The sequence below is a fragment of the Carcharhinus amblyrhynchos genome, chromosome 2 (assembly GCF_965287045.1).
Source record: "Carcharhinus amblyrhynchos chromosome 2, sCarAmb.v2.hapA, whole genome shotgun sequence".
NCBI classification, from domain to species: domain Eukaryota; kingdom Metazoa; phylum Chordata; class Chondrichthyes; order Carcharhiniformes; family Carcharhinidae; genus Carcharhinus; species Carcharhinus amblyrhynchos.
This window is the reverse complement of record NC_137325.1, coordinates 11,372,390-11,396,687: the sequence shown is the minus strand read 5'-3', so window position 1 is coordinate 11,396,687 and position 24,298 is coordinate 11,372,390. Positions and strand designations below refer to the sequence as shown.

Genomic DNA, 24,298 nt, shown 5'->3' with positions numbered 1-24,298 from the left:
TGGATGGGACACGACCTTTTGTAGTTTCTTGCTGTCTTGGTCAGAGCAGGAGCCATACCAAACTGTGATACAGCCAGAAATAGTCCATCTGTAAAAGTTGGATGATAGTGGATGAAGTGATTACATTAACTATTTTGAATGAAAAATTAAATGGAGCATGATATACCAATTAAATGGAGCGTGACATACCAATTGCAATTTGGTTATGTTGGGCTATGGATTATAGAAATTCCATTTAAAGTCAAGCATTTTTGGCAAACTTATAAGTCAAGAGTCATGTGTTAAAAACTAAAATTGCAACAGTGAGGTTGAGAAAATCAGGTGGTGTTGATTGCATTAGAATTCCATTTTACCACTGATGATCATCTTTATATACATTTACAGGTACATTGTGTACACTTAGAATGTGGTAATGGGCAAGATCACACGTTAGATGCTGCTATTGAAAAGCAAACAAGTTAAAAGTGTCATGTTTCTAAATACAGTTCACAGGAAGGAATCACGATTTCTAAAGAGTTGACTATAATTTTCAATGCCGTTTTTAAAAAAAAGGCAAAAGAATTTTTAAAATATCACTTCAATCTGCCAGCATTTTAAAGTTAAGTGGTTGACACAACTTTTCTTAGCATATCTGTAAAAAGTACCGTGAATATAGATTTACAATATATAAATATCAACATGCAGCTCAGCCCATATCAATAATGATTACTAAATTATATGTCTTGGATAGGATCTTCCTTTTGCTTTCCTGTTCTCTTACTGGTGTAACAGTATTTTTGTTGTTATTGCACAAGCAACCAAAGCATTTGGCTCCCATTTTGTCCACTGGCACATGTCCAGTTTCTCCTGCCACTGACATCAATAGTAAGTGCCCACTGCCTGCTTCATCTGACTCTCTGTTGCTCATTTCACTGCTCCTGGTCTCTTCTGCTGATTGCATCTTCCCACTGTATGCTGCCTGCTGTGCAGATTTCTGTTTCCTTTGCTGCCTCCCATTTCTCTCACTCTCTTCACTGCTTCCCACTCCACTGGCTCTCTTTGCCAATTCCTTTGTTGCTCCCTAGAAAATAGGGTAGGAGGAAGGGAACAAAGAGAGATGGAAAGAGCAGGGAAGAAGTGAAGAGATTGGGGAAGTGGTGAAGAGAATATGTGGGGAGAAGTGAGTGGGGGGAAGCGGTAAACAAAGAGAATGGTGAGCAGCAGTGAGGAACCAGGAGGGAGCAAAGGGGGTGGGAGGGAGCACCAGACAGTGCAGGACAGGATGGAGCGAGATGTGTTGTGTGTTCTTTTTTTGGTCTGTGCTATTTTGGATGCAAATAGCAGTCTGGTGTCAATGATATTGACACAACATGCGTAGGAGTGTGTCCTCTGAAGTTTATTTTATTCTTTCACAGGATGTGGACGTTGATGGCCAAGCTACCAATTACTGCCCATCCCCAATTGTCCTTGAGATGGTGCTGGTGTGCTACTTTCAAAAACCGCTCCAATCCATCTGCAGGTCTTCTGCAGTGTAGTGGATCTGGGAGGAGCACCCGCATTCTACCTAGCTCCTCATTTAGTAAGTATTTTTAAAAATTTACGTTCTAGTGGTGAACCCAGTACTCTATTTAATGACTGCTGATTCAGCTATATGTAGACCTTGTTTTCCAGAATGCAGCTGTACTAGCACCAGCTATGTTTAAGGAAACCTAATTTATTAATGTGTTAAATCCCTAGTTCTATGTTATGCAAAGCGCATAACATCTCTCTCAGCCAAAGGCCCTGGATGTCTTTTTCCCACTTTGATCAATATGGCAGTTGAGTAATGAGTGCATACCGTCCTACCCACCATATTAGTTGTTTAAGTGTCGATTTTCTGCTCGAAAAGCAGATGTGGTGTCACTGAATTTATGGCCATTGTTTCCTACTGCCCCTCCCCGCTGTTACTTCTTTTCAACACCTAATTTCTCAATAGAAAGACTTGGAAACTCTTTTTCTGCATTGTGAAGAACAAGCCAAATCTCTTCAACTAAACATCATAGTGAAAGGTCTGCTCTCAGTCAGCTTATAGTTTGGTTATATTGATCTATCCTTCCAGCTATTAGTTGGGTGAATGACATCTTCAATTACTCCAAAGATCTTGAGCGATTTTTAAAAATAAAAGATCACTCTTGATTCAACCCTTGTGCATTTGGTGATGAAATTCAATTTTAATTCTCAAGTGTGCAGGTGATAGGAACACTCAAAAAGCAATCAATGAGCCAGTTGTCAAAGGTTTTATACAAAAACAGGAAAACTGGGAATACTCAGCAGGTCACGTAACATTTATAGAGGGAAATGAGTTATATTTCAAATTAATGGCTTTTTGTCAGAATTTGGCTCCCAGTCATGGATCTGAAATGTTAGCTCTGTTTCTCACTCCAAAGATGCTGTCAGACCTGCTGAGTATTTTCAGCATTTTCTGTCTTTATTTCAGATTTTCAACATGTGCAGTCACATAAACTGAAGATATTAGTCACTTTGATCCTTAAAAAACAGTATTTATTTATTTTCCTTTACAGTGAGGGTCTGTTCCTTCAAACTAACTCCTGGGCTGGCTTTACTCGTGCTTTAAAAAAAATCATAATCTTTTAGCCTATCCCCTAAAATTGTTTTTTTTGGTTTACAAAGCAATGTTTATAGCTTTGTTTGAAAATCCTCAGGAGAATGCAAGATATTAGCCTCTTGGACAGAATGTTTTGTGCAGCATTTCCATACAAACCCAAGAACAGCACCATAGCCCATAAAGTATTATCTTTCACAACAAACACTAACTCGCTGAAGCCAACTTGGTGATACAGTGAGCCCGTGTTTCTTTCTGATATTTTTACTTGCTGCCTCAAATAGGTAGCCACTTTTATTTGTAAACTGCTGCAGAACATCCTATTCATGTTCAATATATTGGGAGCTGCTCTCAGGAGTTAGGTTTTTTCCCCCATGTAGTGGTTTTTGTATACATAGCTTAATGTGAAACATTATTGAGGGCTTTGTAAACAGAAAGTAAAAATGGTTCACTTGCTTCCAATTTCTCAGCAAATTTACCCAGCGAATAGTGTGCTATACAGATCAGGAAGCTCCACGTTTACTTCCCCACTCACTCCTTGAAATCTAATTTGTTAGCTATTCATCCAGTGTTAATTTTAGTATTGCTCAAGCCATTCCATCCTATGTGAATTATCTTGCAACTTTCTATTACATTATTATTGCCACAAATGCAAGCTATTATTCTGAATGAACTGATTTTAGCCAGGATAGTCGCAGAACAATTAGCCTCATCGTTGGAGATAAGAAATGTGGGAAGCTTTCCTATTGATCTTTGCAGGACATGCACATATATGAACTCTAGATGAGGACTAGATCAGGCTAAAATGTGACATTGCTTACATGTGTAAACTTGAAGATGTTAAAAAACAGGTTCCTTCATATGTCACTGGGAACTTTGGAGATTGTTCAATTTGGGAATGGCAGTGGATTGCCAACTCAGTATTTTCTACATCCTGACCAACATATTCTAAACCAAAATGTAGGAACACAGGAGCAGAGTAGATCAATTACCCTGTTGGAACCCAAACTAAATGCCCATGAGCAGATTATTGCTGTTTAAGTGCTGCTTGATAGCCCTGTTGATGACCCCTTCCATAATTTTATTGATGATAAATGGCTGGGTTGGATTTGTCCTGCTTTTTAATATACAGGGCACATCAGGGCAATTTTCAACATTCACAGGTAGATGCCAGTGTAGTAGCTGCATTGGAACAGCTTGGCTCAGGGTTCAGCCAGTTCTGGAGCAAGTCTTCAGTACTATTGCTAGAATACTGTCAGGATCCATAGCATTTGCAGTATCCAGTGCCTTCTGCGTGTTTTGATATCATGTGGAATGAATCAAATTAGCTGAAGACTGGCATCTGTCATCCCAGGGACCTCCGGAGGAGGTGGCAGAGTTGCTCATCCACTCTGCAATTCCTGCTGAATATTGTTGCAAATACTGCAGCCTTATCTCTTGTACTGATGTGATGGGCTCCCTCACCACTGGGGATGGGAATATTCCTTCTCCAATGAGTTGTTTAGTTGCCCACCGCAATTCATGATTGGATGCGGCAGAACTGTAGAATTTGGATCTGATTCATTGGTAGAATTGCTTAGCTCTATCACTTAGCATTTATGCTGTTTGGCCTGCAAGTTGTCCTGTGTTGCAGCTTCATCAGATTGGCACCTTATTTTTAGGTATGCCTGATACAGCTCCAGGCATGTCCTCCTGCACTCTTTATTGAACCAGGATTGATCCTCTGGTTTAGTGGCAGTGGTAGAGTGGGGAATATGCCAGGCCATGAGGTTATAGATTGTGGTTAAGTACTATTCTGCTGCTGTTGATAACCCACAAAGCCTCATGTCCTTTCTTGAGTTGCTAGGTCTCTTCAAAATCTATCCCATTCAGCATGATGGTAGTGCCACATAACATGATGGAGGATATCCTTAATGGAAAGATGGGATTTGTCTCCACAGGACTGTACAGTGGTAACTCCTACCAATATTGCCATGGAGAGATGCATCTGTGGCCTGTAGGTTGGCGAGGATGAAGTCAAGTTGATTTTTTTCCCCTGTTGGACCCAGTGTGGCAGCTACGTCCTTTGAGACTCGGACAGCTCAGTCTGTAGTGGTGCCAAGCCACTTCTAGTGATGGACATAGAAGTCCCCCGCCCAGAATATATTCTGTGCCCTTGTCACCCTCAGTCCAAGTGGTGTCCAACATAATGGAGTACTGACTGAAGGTGGGGGTATGAGCGTGATAATCAGCAAAAACTTTCCTTGCCCATGTTTGACCTGTCATACATTAGACTTCACAGGGTCCATAGTAAATGTTGAGGATTCCCCCTTCCATCTGTATATCACTATGCTGCCACCTCTGCTGGGTCTGCCTTTCTGGTGGAACAGGACATATCCAGAGATGGTGATGGTGGTGCCTGGGATGTTATCTGTAAGTTATGATTCACAGAGCCTGGGACCCAGATTCGATTCCTGGCTTGGGTCATCGTCTGTGCGGAGTTTGCACATTCTCCGTGCCTTCATGGGTTTCCTCCAGTTTCCTCCCACTGTCTGAAAGACGTGGTGGTTAGGTGCATTGGCCATGCTAAATTCTCCCTCAGTGTACCCAAATGGAGTGTGGTGATTAATGGGTTTTCACAGTAACTTCATTGCAGTGTAATGTAAGCTTGTGACTAATAAATAACTTTTTTTAAAAAAAGCACTGATGAATTGATTGCTTTTTCTCTCCTTTCTTGATACTATTTATATATTTTCATGCCCTTTGCCATCCTATCAGTGACTATCACATAAAAGAGCCATCACATTAAATCAGTATCCTCATTTAGTGTACTTTTCCAAATTCCTTCCCTATAAAAGAGAACCTCAGTATAACTTCCTTTGATCAATCCCAACCAGTGCTCAGTAATGTCCAAAATTACCTGGTGTATGTATCCTTTAAGAAAAGCTGAAAAGGTTAACAAATAACACTGCACACTTTCACTTTCAATTTTCTAACTCATTTCACCAAGATAAATGACTAAAAGAACACCTTGGAGCATATAATTGGTATCTATACATTGATGGTTCATCCCTTTATGCAGAAAGGGATGGGGGCTGGTAGAGTTATTTAAATACAATGTTAAAAAATATTCTAAAACTACATATCATTAAAAAAGTTTTGCTGAAAGCTAAGCTGCAATGTGGGTTTCAGATTCGTTGTTTTACAGCAGTTATTTGAATGAGTAAGTAACCATGATGGGTAAAGTTGAATGGATAAACGTAACACTGGTAAAACCATCAGCTGAAGATTGTAAAATGATCTTCCTCAAAACCCAAGCAATGTATGGAAATTGACTAAATATAAGAATCAATATTAAGAAAATTACTATGTATCCCACTGCAGTTATACAGAATAGAATTGGGTAATTCACAGGTTATGTTTTATGTTATCCAAGTTATCATATATAATAATGTATCAGCCTTCAACGTGTTGTTTCTTAAAACAATATAGATTCAATTAGGGCACTTGACTTGTAATATTCCCTGGTAGTTGAAGTGTTTTAAGTATTTTGTTCAAGAAATCATTTTCTGTCCCAAGGAGTAAGTTACATTTTATGTTGCTACTCCACAGTCATGGTTTTCCCATTTTAATCTATTCAAAATTCAATTTACCTGCCTTTTAGTTCTATTGGGACGGGATGTGGAAACCACAGCGAATTGCCGAACAGAAGGAAACAACGCAGAGCAATTTCCCAAGGGTATTATTGTCTGGGAAAGGCTTTGTTAATATAACCACTACACATCCCTCAGTCTCCCGATTCTTAAGAGCATTTGATTAATTTTGTTATAGCATTTCACGTGCGTTGAGAAACAGTTTTACCTCAAAGTCAATTTGTGGAATCTGCAGTCTTTTGCATATTTATATTATGCTTTATGCTGAATAAAATGTGATTCCAAGGAAACAAAATATTTATAAAACATAACAATGTTCTATACAGATATACTATATTTTGCATTGAAGCACACAGTGAAAGTGTAACTGGTTCAGTATTAACAGATTATAATTTTTTATATGCAGTTACAGAAGAAATCTTTTCCAATTATTGGCATCAAGATGATTTTATATAAGTATTCCATCTATTCAATTTTCAAACACGTCCCTTTCTTTCCAGGTCTTCCCAGAGGTATATTCTTTCTGCAGCAGGTAATAATTGTCTTTTTAATTCTCTTTTCCTTTTCTTATGACAAGCTCCAGCAAGAACAACCATTCCTTGGTCTTAAAAGTTCAACACAATACGATAGGTGATGTAACCTGCTATCCTAGAATTTAAGGACCAAATTACTGGCACATATCTTAAGCTTAAAGCATGGTTCAGATAGCTGAGTTTACAGCAAAGAATAATGGATTTACTCCAGAGTGACTTTAGCAGTCTGACTCCCTGCCTGAACCTAGAATTTTTCGTTGTGTGGGCTGAATTGACTAGTCAGAGGTTGGCATTAGCGTTTTATCTACTCGTGAATCTATATCAATAAATCTGCAAACTTGGTACCAGTTGTTCTTTCGCTTTCTTATTTACTCCATTTGAAAAAATCTTGAGAATGACAAAGTGTAAACACTGCCGATCTTGCACAGGTATCTGGAATAAACCCCTGTAGTACATATCTGTGCTACTGTAAAATGGGTACAAAAGACAGTTCAATTAACTCATTTTTTCATTTAACTGTTCTATTCTTTTATCAGTTTTAATAGTTTTATTAACTTTAGCAATAATCGATGGAATGAATACAAACTGCAATTATAATATTGTAAAAATAAATAAATCCTGTTTTCGAAAGATCTGGCAAATCAAGTTGGATGACAAGAGAACAAATATGAGTTTCCTCCAAAACACAGATGGCAAGTATAGAAGCCATGATAATGTCATCAGCTGAGATGATGGAACATATCGTCATCCCTAATCAAATACCCTAATCAAATACCCTAATCAAAACTGCCCAATCTGTGCTGTACTTAGAGGTATGCCAGGAGCCCATTCACATGGGAGTCAAAAAAAGTTTCAAAGACAATCTCAAGGCCTTTGTGCAGGTCCGCTCTACTAACATCAACACACGGGAACACAAATAAACCCAGACCACACCCCAAAAGTTTTTGGTAAGATCCAGTCAGGGATTAATAATGTTTTGTTTAACATAGATGAAGGTTGAGGTTCAGGATAGTCTACCAAGAGAATAAAACCACAAGATTCCATGTGTTCTGAACACATGTTAACTTTACCACACAAAGTCAAACAGATAAAACAATTCACAATATCTATCTTAAACTCTGGGTTAATTTGAGGTCCATGTGAGTTAATGGGCAAAATGTGATCGAACACATTACACTAAAATAGATAGCAAGACAGAACTCCTGGGTTTCTCAGCAGTCCAGCCAGATATCAGTAAACACTATGATTCCACCATATCTAGTTGAAACTCTGTCATCCTCTCAAGGGGCTTCAAAATCTTACTTCTGAAGAACAAGTTTCTGAATTCTCCAAGAGGCACGTCTGTGCTCCAGTCTACTTACTGGCAGAATTTCAGCTCTTTTAACAGCTGGTGAGCTTCACTGGGCTGGTACTGCCCCTGAACTTCACCAAGCTTCAATTTCCTTGCCTACATCAAGCTACAAATGGCTCACAGGACTTCTTCAGAGCCCTAGCCCTTTCCAGCATGCAGCAAGTGACCTTCTACCACCTTCTCAGCTTCCCAGAAACTCTCCTGAGCTCTAAATTTACAGAGCCATCAATCAACTCCTGGGACTTCTCCAGAAGCCCAACTACACAGAGCCAGCTAACAGTCATACATCTGCTGCCTGGAGCCTGCTAACAGCAGCGCCTGTTTGGTATCATCTTTTCTTCTGCTGCAGAACATGCATTCCTGCAGCAGACACACAAATAAATTAAAATCCTAGAACTTCTTTGAGCTTCACCCATGGCCTTCCAGGGGTCACTGAATGCTTTTAAATTAATTGTAGCTTTAACTCCCAAAATACACTTCTGGTCTGCATTTGTTTGGAAGCAAATAGATAGAAATCTCTTCTGATTCTCCAGAAGCTGATCTCACCTTTCTAACTGTTAACCTCTTAAGTTAGTATGGCCCTAAGCTTTTAAGTGCACTTGTCTTCAAGTTTCTTTTATGCATTTTCTACAGTTAACTTTAATCTTACTAGAACTTAAAAAAACTCTAAAACATTACTATGAACCATGAGCTAGCTATTTATAACAAAGCAGACACCTAAACATGACCAAAATAGCTAGCCATCATCAAAAATGGTGTCAAAATCTTCTCATCAGCAAGACCAGCCAGAGAACAACAAGAGAGATCAAAAGAGAAGGCAGCTGTTCAAGACAACATCCACCACCAATTCTATTGGTCAGCAACAAATGTCTTCAATGTGGGAGAACCTGTAAAGTCAAGAAATGGCTTGTAAACCATCTGTGAACCACTGACAACACCGTCATTCCACACAGCCATCCACAAGAATCATTCTTGACATGACGGATTGCCAATGATGACTAAAAATGATGATACAGTTGTTATGGATAAAAGAAGTGCATTTATGACATTTATTTCATGACAGTGTACACAGCAGCACAAATCTTTAATTAAAGATTCTGGTACACCAAACTATTTAACAACTTCAGAGATTTGAGAAATCTTCAACACTTTTGGCAAACTACTTTAACTTTGTCAACAAGAGAAAGAAGCCAATATGTTGTCCAGGTTGTGATGAAATTTACTATTTTATCAAGAGGCCTGAGTGGTGAATAGTTCTGGCTTTCCCTGCCAGGTGAAACCTGCCAGGAATAGCAAGGAGGGTCAGACGAGGCTCAGCAGGCAGGAGGTTCAAAAGAACAGTTCTTATGAAAGGACACTGATCTGTTTCTCTTTTCATAGATATTGCCTGAAATGCTGAGTGCCTGCAGCATTTTCAGTTTTTATTTCAGAAGTCAAGTCAGATAAGCTTAATCACAGAATTGTTACAGGACAGAAGGAGGTAATTCAGGCTGTTGCGTCTGCACTGGATCTCCAAATGAACATTTCATCTTGTGCCTTTCACCTAACTTCTTCCTGTAACCCTGCAGATGTTTTTTTTATGTAATCATCTAATTCCCCCTTGATTACCTCGACCGAACCGGCTTCCAACACACACTCAGGCAGTGCATTCCAAATCCAAACCACTCACAATATGAAAAAGTTTTCTCGTATCACTTTTGATAATTACTTTAAATCTGTAGCCTCTCATTCTTGGTCTTTTCATAAATGGGGACTGTTTGCTCTAACTACTTTGTCCAGACCTCTCATGGTTTTAAATACTTATTTCAAATTTCTTCAGTCTTCTTTTCTCCAAGGAAAAGAGTCCCAACTACTCCAATCTTACTTCAGAGCTGAAGTTCCTCATCCCTGAACCATTCTCATAAACCTCTCTGCACTCTCTTCAATGCATCCTTCCTAAAATTTGCCACCCAGAAGTATACCCAATATTTCAGCTGATGTCCAACCAGCGTATTATACAAGTTCAACACAACCTCCATACTCTTGTGTTCTACATTACTATTAAGTATAGATACTGCATGTTTTATTAACTGTTCTCTCAAGCTGCCCTGTTACTTAAAGTTACTAAAACACATATACACTCTTTATTTTGCACCATCTCTCCATGTTCTTCCTACCGAAAAAGTTCTGAACACATGTAAACTTTACCACACAAAGTCAAACAGATAAAATCTCGGACATACTCTCTTCCACCTTCTTCTGTCAGGAAAAAGATACAAAAGTCTGAGGACATGTACCAAAGAACTCAAGAACAGCTTCTGTTCTGTTGCCATCTGACTTTTGAATGGACCAACCTCGCATTACGTTGATCAGTCCTACCCCTTAGCTACAACTATAACACTACATTCAACATGCATTCCTTTCCTTCTTTATGTACAGTATGATTTATCTGTATAGTGTGCAAGAAACAATATTTTTCACTGTATACTAACACATGTTACAATAATAAATCAAATTAAATCTTAAAACAAATGGCTAGTGACATAGTTGATGAGTTGGTTTTAATTTTACAAATTTCGCTAGACTCAGGGAAGGTTCCATTAGATTGAAAAATAGCATTTGTAATTCCTTTATTCAAAAGGGAGGGAGACAGAAAGCAGAAAATTACAGGGCAGTTAGCTTAACATTTATCACAGGGAAAATATTAGAAGCTGGTGTTAAAGACATAATAGGATGCTTTAGATAAATTCAACGTAATAAGGCAGAGTCAACATGGTTTTGAGAGGGAAATCACGTTTAAGCAATCTATTGGAGTTCTTTGAAGAAATAATGTGCTGTGGAATAGGTGGATGTACTGTACTTAAAATTTCAGAGGCATTTGGTAAGAAGCCACTATTCTCTCCCCACAGATGTTGTCAGACCTGCTGAGATTTTCCAGCACTTTCTGTTTTGTTTCAGATTCCAGCATCCACAGCACTTTGCTTTTACCACACTTCCTGAGCCCCGCAAGGCTACTTCCCTGTGTCTGTCCTCTTGCTTTCTCTCTCTCTCCCATCATTTCTTTCCATATTTCAACTTTCAGTAAATTTTTAAAAATACACCAACATGATCTGTCATTTTAATTGTGTGTTGGGGGTGGAGATTGGTGGATGTGCCATTTGTGCTTTCCAGCCCTGTCGTGAAGTTTGAGATCAGCTGCAGATGGAGATTATTAAAAGTGTTAATTTGATGCTGCCAGTGCTATAATCTTTGCAATTCTAGGGCCATTATGACCGTGCATGCACCCTACTACACACTGGCCCCAATAAAGATGATGAACACGCATACATCTTACATGCATGGCATTGGTAGCAAATGCAGCTTTGCTAAAACAAGGTTGTTCTCTTTTACAACTCTGGCATTCGCACCTGATTAGGTGTTTACACATCTTAAAAAAAACACTTGCCACACTGATTGCCAAAAGTCTTTCAGCATGAGAAGGTGAAAAAGACTCATTGGTTACTAGGCAATTTTCACGCCTACACAAAAATGCTTGTAAAAAGCTTAATGCATTCATTGACAAAACGTGATTAACACATCAGCTTTGGGGAAGCATTATCACACTTGAAAACTAATTTTGCAAATCATTTAAATATTCTATTGATTCAATTTAAAGGGATAGCTATTGAAGAGATAAGAAAGGAATTTACGGCTGGAGGTTTTATGCTCAAAATGTTTTTATTTTTGCAGTTATTTATTTTGGAGGGCTTGCCTCTACTACAGATTAGGCATGGAACCTATTTAAGTGTGATTCATTTGCAATTTGAAATGAAAATGCATTATTCAGTAGTGTGTGATACAATATCTTAAATAGAAAAATGTGAAATTATTCAAATTTGTTCACACTAATGAGCTATTTCTGAAATCTGGTGAATATCTCATGATATGAGATATGATAAATGAGGTGAAAATATTAAATTTCAGGATTCAAATTCTCCATGTACCCACTTTTTCTAGTGCTCTCTACTTTTATTTCTTTTTTATTAATCTGATTTCCATTTAACTGGTTACTTATTCTGTTAGATTCTGGCCCTTCAGTTTAGAGATCATATCATCTCAAAATAATGAGGTGAAAGTCATCTTTGCTGATTGAGTGAAACTCATTTAGAAATCAACTCAGTTCCTTGGTCTCAAACTCAATCCTCAATGTTAAAAGGCCCACTGCATAAATGTGTTCTTAATTTTGCATTCAATGTACATTCTCTCAAAGAAGTCATAGAATGATAGAAAATGGAAAACTGACACAGAATTAGACAGTGCAGACTTCTTACTGTGCCCACCCCAGTCCAATGCCAGCATCTCTACATCATATCCAACCTCTCATCATAACTTAAATGTTGCATCCTAGGCAACATACTGGTGAATCTCCTAATCTGCTCTACATCCTCTCCAGTGCAATCATATCCTTCCTATAATTTGGTGACAAAACTGCACCCAGTACTCCAACAGTGTCGTTCCCAAAGTCTTATACAGCAACAACATAACCTCCCTGCTTTCGTAATCAATGCCTCAATTGATAAAGGCAAATGTCCTATGTGACTTTTTCACCACTCCACTAACATGCCCTTCCGCCCTCAGATCTACGGACAAACTTTGTAATGAGCTTTAATTGGCCTGGGAAGGCATGATGTTGAAGCAGCATAGACATCTGGAAATGATTAATTGCAAAGCACTAATTTCTTTTGAATTGGTGAATACAAAATTCATGACAGAATATGTTACAATTTCTTTTGACTCTTCATTAAAAAAGTTTTTTAACATCTGAAATTCAAACTATTTAATCAAATGCACTTCCATCTTTTCTCATTAGCTATTATACCCTTCTCTATTGTCCCATTCTTATCCTCAACTATGATATAATTGGATTGTTAGCTTTCTGGTGAGGTTCCTATACACTATATTGTTCATAGTTTCTCGTTACGAATATACCATAATTTCCATATATCAGTGTCCAAATTCACAAACACAATTTTATTCTCCCCAAGTATCAAAACGAACTATGATCAATCTTAATGCATCTAAGAATATATTTTCCTTAGTGTTGTAACTTTGTGAGACAGCAATGGGTAAGGAAAGCTAAGGTAACATCACAGGAAATTAGTGATTGGCCAGTAAGTGCTCAGTGGAAGTTTATGAAAAACCAGTGCCTAGAATAAGGCAAATTTCGGGACAATGTCATTATGTAATACAAGTAATCCAAAGCTGGTGAGCACACTGGTTCCTCAGAGGAGTGCAGGCAAAGCTAGGTTCATGGCACCATGAGTGGCTCAGCTGTACAGGAGGGGCAGAAGAAGGGAAGAACAGTAATGATAGGGGATTCCTGAGTTAGGGGAAAAGACAGATATTTATATGGCTGTACATGTGACTTCAGGATAGTATGTTGTCTCCTTGGAGCCAGTGTCAAGGACATTACAGAGTGACTGCAGGATATTCCTCTGGCAGGAGGTGAAGAGCCAGGTGCTGTGGTCCTCATTGGTAACAATGAACAGAGAGAACAAAAAACAATATAGCAAAGTAACAGGCCCTTTGGTCCATTAAGCCTGCACCAAAACATGATGGCCGGGATTTTGTGGTGTCACTCTGTGGGTTAGGAAGTCTAGGATCCAGACACAAAGGGAGGAGCCAAGTCCTAGGCTACTGAGTTTGGAGATTAGGTTTTTTTTTAGGGATAATGGTGTTGAAAGCTGAGCTGTAGTCAACAAATAGGAGTCTGACATAAGTGTCACTGTGGGGACTCTACGGAATCACACTTTATAATGTCTCTCTGTACCTTCCAAATACCTAGGGGTTGGCAATAAAAGCTATCTTCCAGTTGTTACTGATATTTCTCCAGCTCAGGCTAGCCAAAGGTGTTGAAGGCTGAGCTGTAGTCAATAAATAGGAGTCTGACATAGGTATCTTTGTTATCTATGTGTTCCAGGGTCGAGTGCAGGGCCCGGGAGATGGCATCTGCTGTGGACCTATTGTAGTGGCAGCGACCTTAAGTGAATCCAGGCAATTTGGGAGGCCGGAAGTGATTTGTGCCATGGCTAACCTTTTGAAGCACTTCATAATTATGGATGTTAGAGCCACCAGATGATAAGTCATTAAGGCATGCTGTCTGCCTTTTCTTTGGTACCAGGATGATGGTAGTCTTCTTGAAGCTGATAGGGACCTCAGATGGGTGTAAAGAGAGGTTGAAGATGTCTGCAAATACCCTTCCAACTGATCCGCGCAAGATCGGAGTGCTCATCTGGGTACCCCATCTGGGCTAGTCGCTGTACATGGGTTGACCTTCGAGAAGGCTGCTCTGACGTCTGCGATGGTGACCTCAGATACAGGTTCATCTGAGGCTTCCAGGGTTGAGGTCATGCTCTCGCTGACCTCTTGCTCAAAATGGGCATAGAATGCATTGAGCTCATTGGGGAGGGGTGCATTGGTGCCAGTGATTTTACCTGCCTTCATCTTGTAGCCTGTTATGTCTTGTAGACCTTGCCATAGTTGATGGGAGTCTGTGTGGCTAGTCTGGGACTCTAACTTAGTCCAGTATTGTCTTTTGGCATCTTTGATGGATCTCCGTAGATCCAAATTTCCCTAGCCTCCAGAGAAAGCGTTGGTGGATTTTCTTAACTATAGTGTCAGCGTGAAGGGACCAGAACAGATTATTGATCTGGACACCTAGAAATTTGAAGCTCTCAACCATTTCCTGTTGATGTAGACAGGGGTATGACGTCCACTAAGCTTCCTTAACTTGATGACTATCTCCTTCATTTTGTTGACATTGAGGGAGAGATTATTGTCATCGCTTACCTCTTCCCTCTCTGTCTCATCATTGTTTGAGATCCAACCCATTATGGTGGTATCATCAGCAAACTTGAAAATCGAGTTGGAGAGGAATTTGGCCACACAGTCATAGGGGCGTAAGGAGTTGAGGACACAGCCTTGTGTGACACTGGTGTTGGAGATGATCGCAGAGGTGTTGTTGTTGCCTATCATTACTGATTGTGGTCTGTGGGTTAGGAAGTCTAGGATCTAATCGCAGACAGAGAAGCTGAGCCCCAGGCCACGGAGTTTGAAGATTTTGTTAAATCTGGATCTACCTAGTCAGACTTCAAATAATTTAACTTGGTGTGAGAGCGCTTCATATTTCAATCAGTAAATATCACAATATTCTGGCTTTTATTTCTAGTATGTGTTGGGGTAATTCTAATTTAAAACTAGGTCAGTATAATGGAATGATCAATGTATATTTTCATACTATGCCTAACTTGGTCAGTGGGACTAGGCAAGAAGTGGTTCGGCACACACAAGAAGGGCCAAAAGGCCTGTTTCTGGGCTGTAATTTTCTATGGTTCTATATCTGGCATTCTTCTATAGTTCAGAGTGATCTGTGAGGAAGATGCAGAAATGTTTCAGCGTAATTTGGACAGGCTGAGTGAATGGGTGGGCATATGCATAGCATGCTGTATTTTTTGGATAAACGGGGATTATCCATTTCGGTAGCAAAAGGCAGATTATTATTTGAATATGTGTAAATTGAAAGAGGTAATACTCAGTGAGATTTTGGTGTCTTTGTGCATCAGTCACTGAAAGTAAATGCATAGGTATAGCAGGCAGTAAGGAAAGCAAATGTAATGTTGCTAATCATAATGACTGGATTTGAATATGGCGGTATGGACATTTGAAACCCACACTTGGAGTATTGTGTGAGTTTTGGTGTCCTTATTTGAGGAAAGATGTTCTTGCTATAGATGGAATGCTGCAAAGGTTTATTAAGCTGATTCCTGGGATGGAAGAACTGTCATTTGAGGAGAGACGAAGTCAGTTAGGATTCATTGGGGTTTAAAATAGTGAGAGGGAATCCCATAGAAACTTATAAAACTAACAGGATTAAGCAGGGTAGATTTAGAAAGAATATTCCTGATGGTGGGGGAGTCTGGAACTAGGGGGTCATAGTTTGAGGATAATGTGAGATGATGAGAAATTTCTTCACCTAGAGAGTGGTGAATCTGTGGAGTTAACTACCACAGAAAGTCCAGGTCCAAAATTTGATTTGATATGATTTGACATATATATTAACATACGATGAAAAGTATTGTTTCTTGTGTGTTATACAGACAAAACATACCGTTCATAGAGAAGGAAATGAAAGAGTGCAGAATGTAATGCCACAGTCATAGCTAGGGTGTAGAGAAAGATCAGCTTAATGGAAGGTAGGTCCAATTCAAAAGTCTGACAGCAGCAGGGAAGAAGCTGTTCTCGAGTCGGTTGGGATGTGACCACAGACTTTTGTATCTTTTTCCTGATGGAAGAAAGTGGAAGAGAGAATGTCTGGGGTGTGTGGGGTCCTTAATTATGCTGGCTGCTTTGAAGAGGCAGTGGGAAGTATAGACAGAGTCAATGGATGGGAGGCTAGTTTGTGTGATGAATTGGGCTACATTCACTTTCCTTGCAGTCTTGGGCACAGCAGCAGCCATACCAAGCTCTGATACAACCAAAAAGAATGCTTTCTATGATGCATCTGTAAAAGTTGGAGAGAGTCGTAGCTGACATGCCAAATTTCCTTAGTCTGCTGATCTACTGATTCTACTGGTTCCCTTTCATCCACCCTGCTTGTTACATCTTAAAAGAATGTTATTAAGTTTTTCAAATATGATTTCCTTTTCATAAAACTGTGTTTACTCTGTCTGGTTGAATTATAATTTTCTAACTGTCCTGCTGCTATGTCCTTAATAGATTCTAAATGACAGATGTTAGAGTAGGCTGAGAGTTTCTTACCTTCTGTCTCCCACTTTTAAGGAACAGTGGTGTTACATTTGTCTTTTTCCAATCTATTGAGACCTTTCCAGAATCTAGGGAAGTTTGCAAGATTACAGTCAATGTATCCACTATTGCTACAGTCACTTCCTTTCAGACCCTAGGATGCATGGCCTCAGGTCCAGGGCCATATCATTAGTTCTTCAGAATTCCCCACATTGAAACCTTAAGAATTCCATCCTTCATTTTTACCAGATTTACTAACTATTGATTCAAAAGTTTTATTAATAGAGTTTAAAGATATACTGATAGTTTTTTAACCAGAAATTATGAACAACTTTAATACATGTAATTCTTTTCCTTTCTAAAAAAATGTATTTTGGTAATTGTTGCTCCTGCAGTGACCCGCATTTTATATCATGCACCATAAATCACCTAAGATCTTCGGAGATGATTTATGGTGCATGATGTAAAATCCAGGTCACTGCAAAAGCAACAATTACCAACACTGCACTTCAGCCTTTTTCAAAAATTGGGTAGGAAAAAACCATCAGTATTCTGACTTGAAGACTTAAGTACTTCTTTTTGGAATTTATAACATCAAATACTCAGGACCTGGAAGTTTCAGAATTCCTCACCAGTAGGTCATGTGCAAAAAAAAAGTGCAGATACTGGCAGGGAGAGAGAGTCACTAAGGCTAGAAGAACTTTTGATTAAAAGAAGGCTTTCTTCTCATACAGGGTGGATGCCTATTCCTAATAACTATATATTATTTTGTACAAAAAGGTATTAGAACATTAGAGGCTATGCTCCAATTTATTTTTAAGACTGAAACTATTAAGATTGTATAAGAGGGAACTGGATAAGTATTTGAAATACACAAAAGGTTATAAGAACATAAGAACATAAGAAATAGGAGCAGGAGTAGGCCATCTGGCCCTTCGAGCCTGCCCCGCCATTCAATAAGATCATGGCTGATCTGTTGTGGCTCAGTTCCACTTTCCCGCCCTCTCCCCATAACCCTTAATCCCCTCGCTTATCAAGAACCCATCAACCCGCTTCTTAAAAATATTTAGCGAGGCAGCCTCCACCACTTCAACGGGCAGAGAATTCCAGAGATTCACCACCCTTTGAGTGAAGAAGTTCCTCCTCAACTCCGTTCTAAACCGCCTCCCCTTTATCTTGAGGCTGTGCCCCCTAGTCCTACTGTCTTTTTTGAGCGGGAAGAGTCTCTCCACCTCTATCCTATCCATCCCATTCATCATCTTATACGTCTCAATGAGATCTCCCCTCATTCTTCTAAACTCTAATGAGTACAAGCCCAGTTTATTCAGCCTCTCCTCATAGCTCAATCCCCTCAACTCCGGTATCAGCCTAGTAAACCTCCTCTGCACTCCCTCCAGGGCCAAAATATCCTTGCGCAGGTGCGGCGCCCAAAACTGCACACAGTACTCCAGCTGCGGCCTCACCAATGCCCTATGCAGCTGCAGCAAGACCTCCCTACTTTTATATTCAATCCCCCTCGCTATGAAGGCCAGCATCCCATTCGCCTTCCTGACCACCTGCTGCACCTGCAAGCTGGGTTTTTGCGACTCATGCACAAGGACCCCGAGGTCCCTCTGCACCGTCGCCTGCTGCAGTTTTTCGCCACGTAAGTAATAGTCCTTCCTACCATTCTTCCTACCAAAGTGGACCACCTCACAAAAAGCAGGTAAATTTGAATAATAAACATCAGCATAAGCACAATGGATATAATTACCTTGTTCTATGCTGTAATTTCTATGACTTGGAAAAAGAATTATCATTGATTCTAATGTTGTAACCCTGATATTTGTAAGGAAAACAAGGGGAGGCAATGGCCTAGTGGTATTACTAGATTATTAATTCAGCTAATGTTCCAGGGACCCTTAATGCAACTTAGGATACTCAACACTTTGTCCTTTGAGTGCTCGAGAGCACTCACACACCTATCCCTGACCTCAACATCTGTCATAGAACATAAAGGTTTCCAGCATGGAAATAGGCCCTTCAGCCCAATTTGTCCATGCCAATCCCCCTTTTTTTGTCATGTCATGTCCTTCTCCTTGGTGAATACCAATACAAAGTACTCATTAAGAATTTCACCCACTTCCTGTTGTTCCACGCACAACTTCCCTCCATTGTCCTTGAGTGGACCTACTCTTTCCCTTGCTACCCCCTTGCTTCTAATATATGCATAAATAGCCTTGGGATTCTCTTGACCCTTTTTGCTAAAGGCATTTCATGCTCCCTTTTAGCCCTCCTAGTTCCACGTTTAAGTTCCATCCCACTTTCATTGTACTCAAGGGCTTCGGCAGTTTTAAGATGCTGAGATCTATCGTATGCTTCCTTTTCCCTTTTGACTAACCCTACAATCTCCCTTGTCACCCATGGTTTTTAGATCCAGCCATTCCCATCCTTCATTTTTGCAGGGATATGCCTGTCTTGCATTTCAATCAACTGGCCTTTAAGTGCCTCCCACATGCCAGATGTGGATTTGCCCTCAAATAGCCACCCCCAATCTACATTCCCCAGTTCCTGTCTAATTACATGTAACTGGCCCTCGCCCAATTAAGCACCCACACCCGAGGGCCATTCTTGTCCTTATCTATGACTACCCAAAATCTTATGGAATTATGGTTGCTAAGTCCAGGGAACACTGATCACTTGGCCTGGCTCATTCCCCAATACCAAGTCTAGTACAGCCCCCTCCCTGGTTGGATTGTCAACATACTGAATCAAAAAGCCCTCCTGGATATATCTAATGAGTTGCTCTCCATCCAAGCTCCTGGTTGTAAGGGATTCCCAGTCAATATAGGGGAAGTTAGTCACCCATCACAACAACCCTGCTTTTGTCACAAATTTTTAGTATCTACACACCTGCTTTTCTGTCTCCTACGGGCTGCTGGGAGGTCTACAGTATACTCCAAACATTGTGATTTTACCCTTCTTATTTCTGAGCTCCACCCATAATAAGAACATGAGAAATAGGAGCAGGAGTAGGCCATCTAGCCCTTCGAGCCTGCCCCGCCATTCAGTAAGATCATGGCTGATCTGTCGTGGCTCAGTTCCACATTCCCACCCTCTCCCCATAACCCTTAATCCCCTCTCTTATCAAGAACCCATCAACCTGCTTCTTAAAAATATTTAGCGAGGCAGCCTCCACCACTTCAACGGGCAGAGAATTCCAGAGATTCACCACCCTTTGAGTGAAGAAGTTCCTCCTCAACTCCGTTCTAAACCGCCTCCCCTTTATCTTGAGGCTGTGCCCCCTAGTCCTACTGTCTTTTTTGAGCGGGAAGAGTCTCTCCACCTCTATCCTATCCATCCCATTCATCATCTTATACGTCTCAATGAGATCTCCCCTCATTCTTCTAAACTCCAACGAGTACAAGCCTAGTTTATTCAGCCTCTCCTCATAGCTCAATCCCCTCAACTCCGGTATCAGCCTAGTAAACCTCCTCTGCACTCCCTCCAGGGCCAAAATATCCTTGCGCAGGTGCGGCGCCCAAAACTGCACACAGTACTCCAGCTGCGGCCTCACCAATACCCTATACAGCTGCAGCAAGACCTCCCTACTTTTATATTCAATCCCCCTCGCTATGAAGGCCAGCATCCCATTCGCCTTCCTGACCACCTGCTGCACCTGCAAGCTGGGTTTTTGCGACTCATGCACAAGGACCCCGAGGTCCCTCTGCACCGTCGCCTGCTGCAGTTTTTCGCCACGTAAGTAATAGTCCTTCCTACCATTCTTCCTACCAAAGTGGACCACCTCACACTTGCCAACATTAAATTCCATTTGCCATTTCCTGGCCCATTCGCCCAGCCTATCTAGATCCTTCTGCAGACTCTCCACACCCTCCGCACAATTTGCCTTTCCCCCAATCTTGGTGTCATCAGCAAATTTCGACACCCTGCACTCGGTTCCCTCCTCCAGATCATCTATATAAATGGTAAATAGCTGAGGCCCCAGCACCGACCCCTGGGGCACCCCACTAGTCACCAACTGCCAATCCGAATAGCACCCATTGACCCCCACTCTCTGCCTCCTATTTGACAACCAATCCTCTATCCACGCTAACACCCTACCCCCAACTCCATGTCCCCTGACCTTCTGCAATAACCTCTTGTGAGGTACCTTGTCAAACGCCTTCTGAAAATCCAGAAAGACCACATCCACCGGCTCTCCTCTATCCACTGCCCTAGACACATCCTCATAGAACTCCAGTAAATTTGTCAGACACGACTTCCCTTTAATGAAACCGTGTTGCGTCTGCCCTAATGCCTCACTATAAGATCCTGCCAATTGTCCTCCCTCAACACAGCGGTGTTCTCTCCTAGTCAGCAATGATTTGATTTATTATTGTCACATGTATTAGTATAGTGAAAAGAATTGTTTCTTGCAAGCTATAGACAAAGCATACTGTTCATAGAAAAGGAAACGAGAGTGTGCAGAATTTGGCGTTACGGTTATAGCTATGGCGTAGAGAAAGATCAGCTTAATATAAGGTAGGTCCATTTAAAAGTCTGATGACAGCAGGAAAGAAGCTGTTCTAGAGTCGGCTGGTACATGACCTCAGACTTTTGTATCTTTTCCCCAACAGAAAGGATGGAAGAGAGAATGTCCAGGATGTGCGGGGTCCTTAATTACGCTGGCTGCTTTTCTGAGGCAGTGGGAAATGTAGACAGAGTCAGTGTATGGGAGGCTGTTTGCATGATGAATTGGGCCACATTTACGACCGTTTGTAGTTTCTTGCGGTCTTGGGCAAAGCAGGAGCCGTATCAAGCTGTGATACAACGAGGAAAAATATTTTCTATGGTGCATCTGTGAAAGTTGCAACTCCCCCTCTCATTTCCCTTCTGTCCAATCTAAAACAATATCCTGGTATGTTAAGCTGTCAGTCCTGTCCCTCCTTTAACCATGTCTCAGCAATTGCAATTACATCATAATTCCATATAGTAAAAGGATCAAGAATGAGAGGACACAGATTTAAAGTAATTTGTAAAATAAGCAAATGAGATGGGAGAAAAACCTTTTTCCTCACAATTAGCGGCTTGGGTCCAGAATGCACCATCTGGAAGTGTGGTGGAGACAGGCTCAATCGAAGCATTCAAGAGGGCAATAGATGGTTATTTTAATAAAAACAGAAAAATGTGCAGGGATATAGGGAAAAGGTAGGGGAATGACACTAAACCATAAAGCCCATTTGGAGTTGGTGCAAATATGATAGGCCAAATGGCCACTTTCTTGCCATAAAAAAATGAAATCTAAATTTTAAACAAAATCTAGTGATATAAATTGAGCATTTGGATTGAGTTTCTTAACTTGAGGGACATTTGTGTCAAGGGCAACTCTAGTTTCAATGGCATTGTGCTTTGGATTGAAACTAACAAATTCATTTCATAATGATTCTGTTTTGGTTGTTGAAGAGGATCTTTGTTCCATAATTCTAGGCTGGGTTCAAAGCTTACTTTTAGGGGTGAAAGCATCAGTGCTTTCTCATATTCTTAATGCTGAACACTTAATGTGAGTATCAAGAGAAAATTGATATCAAAATACAAGATATATTGGAAAATTTTAAAGATGTAAAGAAAAATATCCTGTAGCTATTTCATCTGAATAGTTAACCCCAGTAACTGCAGTTATTTGTTTCTGAACCATCACACTTGTAGCATTGCAGATGGCACAGGCTTGCCTCATCCCAAAGGGAGGAGTATAGTATTGCCTTCTGATTTTTTTTTAACCAGCGTGGGCGTATTTCTTGAGGTGACAATGAAATTAAGTGTTTACTGGGTCATCAGGCAGAATTTTAACCTTCCAAGCTTGACATTTCAATTTCAAATTAAAATGTAAATTTATTATTAACACAGATGTGTTACAACAACTTCAATGTACAGCTGAACCTTTCTCTTTAATGTATTTATTTGATGAGCTCAAGACAATCACCAATGAATGCAGAATATTTGCCAACTGTCTGACAATCCACCTGTCATTTCATAGGAATCACGAGGAACAGAAAAGCTAATTTATTTGCTGCAATGAATAAACTCAATATGTATTCAAAGCACACGCAGAGTATTGGATTAAAAGAAAACTGCTATTTCTCATCTGAACTACAGAGGGTGCAAGGAGTTCAGGCAGATGATGAATAAAGTCCACTAATTAAGTTTCAAATCACTTGCAGTCAGTATGATTGAGAAGCCAACAGTTAATGTCAAAACAGTTTTTTTTTACTGATGACCCTGGTAGATTTTGTTTAATTTAATGATTTTGAATTGAAATCTTCCTTCTTTGATAAGATCTGCATGAGAAAACCTCTAACACTATCCATTATAAGCTCACTGCATCAGTACTTTTCAGCTATTCTCTACAAGTCAACAAAATTGCAAGGACTGGATAATAAAATCTACTGGGGACAATTTACTGTAAAAAGTAACAAAACCCATCATGTGAAAATACACCGGCATTATATTAAATACATTATGTACATGAGGTTACAATTTTGTAAATCTTCTTGTGTGAATGTCGTCTTGAATCAAGGACCATTTCTGCAGAAACCCAAAGGTTTCATAAAATTGCCTTCATAAAATTTAAATCACATACAGTCCAAAAACAACAGGCAGCAGGTCACATTTGTAATCAGATTCAAAGAACAAAAGAACAAAGAACAATACAGCACAGGAAACAGGCACTTCAGCCCTCCAAGCCTGCGCCGCTCATGCTTCCAACTAGACTATTCGTTTGTATCCCTCCATTCCCAGTCTGTTCATGTGGCTATCCAGATTAGTCTTAACCGTTCCCAGCATGTCCGCCTCTACCACCTTGCTTGGCAGTGCATTCCAGGCCCCCACCACCCTCTGTGTAAAATACATCCCTCTGACATCTGTTTAAACCTTGTCCCCCCTCACCTTGAACCTGTGACCCCTTGTGTTCGTCATCTCTGACCTGGGAAAAAGTTTCCCACAGTTCACCCTATCTATGCCCTTCATACTTTTATACACCTCTATTAGGTCGCCCCTCATCCTCCATCTTTCCAGGGAGAACAACCCCAGTTTACCCAATCTCTCCTCATAGCTAAGACCCTCCATACCAGGCAACATCCTGGTAAACCTTTTCTGTACTCTCTCCAAAGCCTCCATGTCCTTCTGGAAGTGTGGTGACCAGAACTGGACACAGTATTCCAAATGTGGCCTAACCAAGGTTCTATATAGCTGCAACATCACATGCCAACTTTTATACTATATGCCCCATCCTATAAAGGCAAGCATGCCATATACCCTCTTCACCACCTTGGTTGCCACCTGTGGACCTGCACACTCAGGTCCCACTGTGCGTCTATACTCCTGATGGTTCTGCCATGTATTGTTTAGCTCTCCCCTACATTAGTTCTACCAAAATGCATCACTTTGCATTTATCTGGATTAAATT

At 40.4% G+C, this 24,298-nt stretch overlaps 1 protein-coding gene and 1 long non-coding RNA gene across 3 annotated transcripts in view; one reads left to right on the top strand and one right to left on the bottom strand.

Annotated features, from left to right (window-relative positions):
- Positions 1-24,298, bottom strand: part of lyrm4b (LYR motif containing 4) — a 182,709-nt gene that overhangs the window by 58,971 nt on the left and 99,440 nt on the right. The window lies entirely within an intron of this gene.
- LOC145360205 (uncharacterized) overlaps positions 1,501-24,298 on the top strand; it is a 33,395-nt gene continuing 10,597 nt past the window's right edge. The window contains exons 1-2 of the long non-coding RNA XR_013889674.1: positions 1,501-1,558; positions 6,714-6,745. This is a non-coding gene — a long non-coding RNA (uncharacterized LOC145360205). The remainder of the gene's footprint in view (positions 1,559-6,713; positions 6,746-24,298) is intronic.